The sequence below is a fragment of the Pinus tabuliformis genome, chromosome 6 (genome assembly GCF_031772625.1).
Source record: "Pinus tabuliformis cultivar Carrire ecotype Pingquan chromosome 6, CPIR1, whole genome shotgun sequence".
Taxonomy (NCBI): domain Eukaryota; kingdom Viridiplantae; phylum Streptophyta; class Pinopsida; order Pinales; family Pinaceae; genus Pinus; species Pinus tabuliformis.
Window position 1 is genome coordinate 1,387,898,242 of NC_142292.1, and position 8,446 is coordinate 1,387,906,687.

An 8,446-nucleotide genomic window follows, 5' to 3' on the forward strand; every position below is an offset into this window, starting at 1 on the left:
TAAATGCAGTTGTCAAAACCATGAAAATGAATAATTTTGATGATGAATCGTAGAGATTGATTGGAAAATAATGCAATGACTCCATAAGACATTACCACACAAAATGCAGATGGCAGAAGTCTCAAATTTATTAAAATGAATAATGTTTTATGAAAAGAAGTTTTCTTATACTTAAAAGTAGTCTAAATTTTGGTAAAAAAAAAATTGTATTGCCAGTTTTTTTGAATCGTATTTTTGACAGTCAAAATAGATACTATCAAAAAAAACTCTAGGCACCCAAAACTTTGAAGTTTATTAACTATAATCAAAATTTATAAAAATCTGTGTCAAATTTTATCAAAATCTTGCCAAAGATTCCATAATTTCCAAAGAGAAAAAACAATCTAACTACACTACGGAATTAAAAGATATTTTATATATAATAAAAAAAAAATATAAAATCATAAATGCAGTTGTCAAAACCATGAAAATGAATAGTGTTTCATGAAAATAAGTATAAATCATAAACGTACTCGTAAAAAAAATGGTCAAATTTGCTGTTTCGTTTCTCCGGTGGCGTATGAATTCAAACCAAAGACCTCATTGTCCGTGTCGTTAGTGGATTTATACGGAAATTGTTGCCTGTTGTCTGTAATGGGAAATTATTGTAGCCATGTATACAGACATCGATGTTAATACAGACACGCCTCCAGATGTATTCTGATTCCCACCATCATTTTAAAACTGCAAAGTCCATTGAAAACTGTGACCGGTGCCGCAAGGGCGGGGATGGGTAAGTGCAGTCCAGATAGCTAATACGATCACCCCCAGCAACTCCACCCATCCCCATGTTACATATTTATTTTCCTCCCTGCACCCTGTAACAGCACCTGTAATTTTTTCTTCCATGGCCCTCAGCAATTCTCCCGAAGCCAAGTCCTGTGAGTCACACGGGACGAAGAGGCTCATGGGGAAATTACAGATTGTGTTGCTTGTTCTGTGCACAAATGTGCTCTCTGTGTTTTTCTTCTCGCGTCCCTTCAATTGGACGTCCCTGCAAAATCATGAACCTGGAAATTCCATTCACAATTATGTCCCTCAAGTGAATCCCTCCCCTTCCAATGAATTTCTCATCGCGAAGCTCAACCAGACAGAGAAAGAGCTTCTCAGAGTTGAGGCCGAACTCAAATCCTCGAAGATGGTCTCTGAGAATCTCATTGACCAGATCTCTCAACTCTCCCAGTTCTTGAAATCGACATCTCAGGAGCCAAAGGAGACGAGCATCGAGGACAAGACAGATGATCCGTGGCTTCAATGGGGAGGACCCAACAGAGCTTCCATGCCTAGGGAACTCCAGGGCTTTATCTCGGGCAAAAAGCTGCCCCTCGGCTACAATTCCAACTTCGGCTCCGACACCATCTACCCTCCCATCGGCCATGCCTGTGCGATCTTCAAGGACGACCTGCACAAATACATGGATTACCAGCCGGGCCACCGCTGCCCGGACGATGAGATTCTCGCTCAACAACTCATGCTCAGAGGCTGCGAGCCTCTTCCTCGCCGGCGCTGTTATCCCACAACTTCTCCAAACTATGTAGAGCCCTTTCCCTTTCCGGAGAGCACCTGGAAGACCCCGCCTGATTCCAGCGTGGTCTGGACTGCCCACACATGCAAAAGCTACGGCTGTTTGATAGACCGAAAAAACCACCCGGGCTCCGATGACTGCAAAGACTGCTTCGATTTGGAAGGCCGAGAGAAAACCAGGTGGCTAAACAGCTATGGGTCGGACATGGATTACTCCATCGACGAGGTCTTGAATCTGAAGAAACACACCATTCGAATTGGGCTCGACATCGGAGGCGGGAGTGGAACGTTCGCCGTGAGAATGAGGGAGCGCAACGTCACGATTGTTACGACTTCCATGAACTTCAATGCGCCCTTCAATAACTTCATTGCTTCCAGAGGGGTTGTATCCATGTATATTACTGTTACTCAGAGGCTTCCATTCTTTGATAATACCTTGGATATTGTTCATTCCATGCATGTTTTGAGTAACTGGATTCCAACGGAGCTGCTGGAGTTTATATTGTATGATATCTACAGGGTTCTGAGGCCTGGAGGCCTGTTTTGGCTAGACCATTTCTTCTGCATCGAGGATCAGCTGAAGACTTATGTGCCAATGATCGAGCAACTCGGCTTCAATAAGCTGAAATGGGGCGTTGCGCCTAAATTGGATAGAGGGGCTGAAATGAAAGAAACCTATATCTCTGCTCTCTTGGAGAAGCCCCTCGACAGAACTTAGATAACCATGGCTATAGAGAAATTTATAAATAATGTTGTAACAGTTCTGTTTTTCAAACCTTCAACGATTAGCTGCATCGAATATGTATTTGTCATTATGTTTGAGCAAATCGGAGGGATTGAGTTTTTAGATTTTATGTAGGAGAAGTTGCAAAGAAAAAAATGTTGGATCATCAACTACATCACATTTTTATCATAGGTAAGTGCATTGATCTTTATTTGTAATTAGTTGCAAGCAGCGATTTGCTTCCATGATACTTGCTGCCAGATATTGGGTTTCAAGTCATTTGTAAGGTAATATAAACTTTTTTTTAAACTCCTTTTTTTGGGCTTGCAGTGAATGGTTATTTGCTTAATTTCCTCATACATGTCACTGAGCTTATATCACTGAGCTTAAGTCTAGTGAACTGAGCTTATATCACTGAGCTTTAAGTCTAGTGCAGATTTCTCAAATATTCGGGAATCAGTCTAGTGCAGATTTCTCAAATATTCGGGAATCAAATGGACATGACGCGGTTAAAAAATTAATTCGTCCGATTCTCAAATATTCAGGGAATCTGCAATCAAATGGACATGGCCTGGTTAAAAAATTAACTCGTCAGATTCCCAAATATTTTCAAATATTCAGGGAATCTGCAATCAACTTAAAGATACCGACCTGATATGCATATAAATTAGACAGAGATATAGGGCATGTGTCAAACCCCACTGTTACAAATTGTCTGAGTCTAACCGGCTTTTTAATGAGTCCTTCCATTCCTCAACTTCAAGGGATTATTGCTACAGCCTGCAGCCCCTCATTGCTTTTGAACTATTAAGTTAAATTTGAACAGCTAGTTTATATCTAGTTGAAGGATGGATTCTAGTAATACTGTGTATAAATTTAGATCTAGTTAGACTTAGATCTAGTAATACTGTAGATAAATTTGACAGGCTAGTTTAGATTTGTTAAGTAATACTGTGTATAAATTTAGATCTAGTTAGACTTAGATCTAGTAATACTGTAAATAAATTTGACAGGCTAGTTTAGATTTTTTAAAGGACAGATTCCAGTAATAGTGTGTATAAATTTGGACAGCTAGATTTCAGGTTCCGAAACCTGGAATTTAAGTCGATTAGATATTTTTAGATTATTCTGGAATTTAAGTCGATTAGAAATTTTCAGATTATTCTGGAATGAGTAGAAATAATTTAAGTCAATAATTTGACTTTCCCACTTCCTTCCTATTCAGGAAATCCACGATCTAATTAAAGATACCCGCCCTAAAACAGCATTTGATTCTTTATTTTTTAAGTAAAATGATATTTATAAAAATTCTTATTTATCACAAAATTTTGGACACTTTTCTGTATTCTTCGAGCGAGATCAATAATATAAACAGTCAGTTCAGGAACCTGATCTTAGATGGATTTCAGTAACAGTAAGTATAGATTATCGATAAAAGGAAATTGATTTACTCAGAAGGTATATATTTAAAGGGAAAGTTATAGTCTTTGACTTAAATAATAGAGTTTTGGGTTAGTTTATTTGGCATTTTTATGGTATAGGTAAAATTATAATAGTAAGTATATATCTAAAGGGAAAGTCTTATTATTGAGTTAATTAATAGTGTTTTAGGGTTAGTTTTATTTAGCACTTCCATGGTATATGTAAAGTTATATAAATGATAAAGATAATTTATTTAAATGTTTTGATTGTCAAATTTGTGTGTTGTGAAATTATCATTTATTATACAATTATAAATTTATAAAATATGACTAAATTATATATCTATGTTATATAAATATCTTACTTCGATAATTGTAATGATATTTATGTAATATCTTACTTTGATAATTGTAATGATATTTATGTAATAGAGTCAATGTGAATCAAAATATGATTAAATTATATATCTATGTCATATAAATATCTTACTTCTATAATTCTAATGATATTTATGTAATAGAGTGAATGTGAATCATGATAAGTCCTAAAATTATTATTTATAATAAAAGTTAGTTGATTAATATTGTGAAAATATATTTATTTTAAAATCACATATTTATGTAATATGATTAAATCAAGTAATTATGTAATATAAGAAACTTTTTTATAAATGTAATGTTATCTAAGTAATAGGGTGGATGTGAATTACGATTTAAGTAAATCAATTAAAAAATAGTTCTTGAAAATGTTTATGTTTTAGGTTTTTTTACATATTTTTTAATAAATTTTATTAAGATTTAAGTAAAAATTGTTAAAATTATATATTTAAATTGTTAAATTTATACCATTTAAAAGTTTTGTATATTTTCACTATGTCTTATCTATTTTTACCGACTCATTAATTAAACTAATGTGTATACCAAAAAGTCGGATCACTAATGAAACTAATATATATACCAAAAAGTACATAATAATGTAAGAAACCAAAAAATACATAATAAAGTAAAAAACTTTATATTTGATTAAAAAAATGTTTGTAATAATAGTATAGAAAATAAAGTGGGAAATTTTATGTGTCATTAAGCTAATGTTACTAACAATACTATAGAAGAAAGTGAGAAATTTTATGTCCATCTTGGATATATCACATCTATGCAAAATAATATTTTCTAAGATAATATAGCATCTAAATATTAATTTAGAAAATTAATTTAAATGGTTTGATAAAATTGTTTAATATATTTTATAAAAGAAAAATTTATACAATACATTAAATACTTCCAAAAAATTATGTAAAATGCATATTTATATTAAAGATAAAAAATATAGTACAATATCTATTAATTTGTATTCAACCAAAAAATATTGAAGGATGGTTAAAAGTTGTAATTGTTTTAATTGATTATATAATTATGTCCATGCTCATGCCTTTTTTTTATAATAGAATTTTTAGAATCTTAATTTAATTATCAATAATTATTGTGTGGATGGTAGTTTTGGAACCTAAGGTTATGTTGCTTCATTACACCTCTAGAGCTTCTTGAGATAATTAGTCAAAGGGTCTATTAACACTATATATTTAGTCCAATAATGACCTTGCAAAACAATCGAATGAGTGGTCATTGGGTTGGTCAAGTAACCGACTAGAAGATAGTGTTTAACTAGAGGGACTATAGACTGAATCGTCAAAGGAATCATTTGGATCGTCAAATTGTCTTGGACAATTAACTAATTGAAATGAAGATGGTTGATGGGATGGTGTAGATTTATCGAAATTAGTTGTAATGGTCAAGCCTCTTCATTGGATCAAACCCTCTACAATTCAAGGAGATTGGTTATATTTTGAACCTATAAATAAAGGACAATATGGGTTTAATATGAAATGGTATTGCACTGGTGCATACACTTCATTTCTATAATACAACATTGTTCATTATGTATTGTGATGTTGTGGTCATAAAGCATTGTAATTTAATGATAGAGTTGTGTCTCTAGTCACCACCCATCATCTTAGAGAATTATTTTCTCTTCTATTTTATTTATAATTAGATTTTTTCTATTTACTCTTGGTTCCTTGACATCAAAGGATGTTCCAAAATAGTATCAAAGCTAATGGTTTAAGACCTAGCCCCATTATTTTCAAATCATGTTAAGTGATATCCTTTCATGATTGATTCTAGGCTAATTGATTTGTTGCATGAAACCTTTTTTTTATAAAGATCAAATCTATCAAATCTTTTTTCTGAAGATGGCTTCCAAGATTGGTCTTGTCCTCTTGAATGGGAAAAATTGTTTAATTTGGGCACCAAATATGGAAACCCTTCTTAAGAGAAAAGGGATATGGAAGTATACAGTTGTCGTTGTTCTAGACCTGAAGGATGATCAAATGAATTTTATCATCAATGAAAATAAGCATGAGGCCATTGGGATCATCATGAGAATATTATTTAAGAAATTTGTTTTCACACAAGCTATATTAAATTCCCTCATGAAGAAGCTAAGGTTATTATTTGACAAAGTCGATGAAAGTCAAGTCACACAGTTAGAAAAATAGTTGATCTCTCTTTATCCTCTTTCCTTTGAAAGAGTTTAGGATTTTGTAGCTTGTATTAAAGAGAAACAATTGAAATTGGGATATTGTGGGAAGAACCTGTTAGGGCTCCAGGAAGCTCTCCTAGGTTGTAGCTCAAAGATTCTTGGTAACATATAATCTTCAATATGGTTCTAGGAACTTATTGGGATGGGTGATGGTTTGGTTCAAGCTAGATAACCACTTCTACTATGTTTTCACTCCAGACATGCATGAACAGCCTCAGACTACAAGGCTTTAGACCACCAATGCTTAACAATTTGGTAATTAGGTGAATGAATGAAGAATACTAACCACACCAGCAGATGCATACAGAGTGTATGATGGCCAGCTGCAACTAGTAAAGAAACTTGCAAATATAATCTATCAATGAAGAGATAAGATGACAATTATCTTGCATTAGATACAGAAGAAACCTGAGTGACATACTCACTGATACATTCAATTGTCCAATCCAGAGATAAGACGACAATTATCTAGCATTAGACATAGAAGAAATCATGAATACAACACTTCAAGCACAAGCTTAGAACAGAGGAGAAATGGGAATTGAGCAAATAGCAGCAAAAGAAGCTTGCATTGTTGAAAATGAAAATGAGACGCTGCAAGTTACAAAATATCTACAGTCTCCAGAATTTGAACCAAAACACAATTTCCAACCTCGATTACATCTTTCTTCTGGCTATTTATAATCTATCATTACAATGTCTCTTAGCCATTTAGGGATGGAGGGGTCTTAATTGACCACCAACTACCATTAACTGTCTGATAGCGTCTTTGAATGTAGTTTCTTTTTCCACTATGGAAACCTGGTCAGTTCTGGTACCATGTTGTCCTTCAGGTGGTCAGATTGATCATGGCAGTGGAGTTCCATGACTGTTTAACTCGGTTTCTGAGTCATGTTGTGTCCTTTTCTCCTCCAGCCATGCTCTTCTTTTAATTCAGTTTCATGGTCAGACTGTCGCCAGACTTACACAGGCGGCCATCTCTTCTTTGTGTAACAAACAGGATGTGGGGTATGGAGTGCATGGGCAGATGAACGGTTGTGAGTGATCGTGAATGGTGGTCGTCAGATCAAGGGAGATGTGTGGTGGAGATCGCTTTTTTGGAGGCTAGTGGTCGTGGTGGGAGCAGAATGTGTCCAGGCCATTAGATCTTTAGGTGAGCAGATCAGACGGTTATCAAGCGACAAAGATGTGTGGGCAATTACGCGCGGGGTGGTTTAGTTTGAGTGGTAATGGTTTTTATTGGGTGGGAATTGGGGGGTAAGCGGTAAATGTCAGAACATGCCCGATGCCATTCAATGGATGACACGTAGCGACGGAGGGGAGAGAAAAATTTCCCTCATCGCGTAGGTATTTTTCGCGTTTGTTGTTCAAGCGATATGGGCGTTGATCGTTAGATCTGGCGGGGCTGATCTAAAGGTGGAGAACAATTTTGCATGATGCATTGATCGGGAGGAATGTAGGCCGTTGGATCGACGGGAAAAGATCAATGCCGAAGGGAGGTGGTGAAGGTACATATTTCTTCGGGGAATGTGTTATAAGCACGTAAGACATATGGGTAAGGTTTTATGGGTATCTTTTTGCTTCCATGCTTGGGGCTAAGGTTAAGGAGGGTTTTGTCGGGGTAGGAGGGTTAACTTAGGAAATGGGATAGGTAGAGTGTGAGTGGGGCAAAAGAAGAAGAGGAATGATGGCCCATGTGGGACCCCTTTAAGAACAGCGAAGTAGACCAAGCCTTTCCTTCATCCCTGAAAAGTCAGCACTGCATCTCAGGGCTAACAATGGCTCCTTCTAGGGATGAAATCCTCCCTGTGAGGTTTCAAGAACCGTAGACCACTGCCTTTTACATAAGAAACAAGATCGGAAATATTTCCTAGTATTCCATTGGGCATGGAGTCTAATTAGCATGGAAATAAAAACTTTGAAAACAACATATTTACAATACCAAGGCTTGAAAGCCTTAGCTGAAATAAAGTTTGAAGAACAACCCATTGAATGGGCCATCAAAAATATATCCTTCCTTTGATGCATTCCTTCTGAGAAAACAGTCACCATACTGAAAATTGACCCTTTTTGCCTTTCTATGAAAGGTTTCTTTCTCTTGGTCAATGTGCATATCAGCCAATCCATCAAAGACTTGCA

The 8,446-nt window shown here is 35.4% G+C and overlaps 1 pseudogene; it reads left to right on the forward strand.

The window, feature by feature from the left end:
- The first annotated feature begins 665 nt into the window (after nucleotides 1–665).
- On the forward strand, nucleotides 666–2,538 carry LOC149263807 (putative methyltransferase At1g29790 pseudogene; annotated as a pseudogene).
- The last annotated feature ends 5,908 nt before the right edge of the window (nucleotides 2,539–8,446 follow it).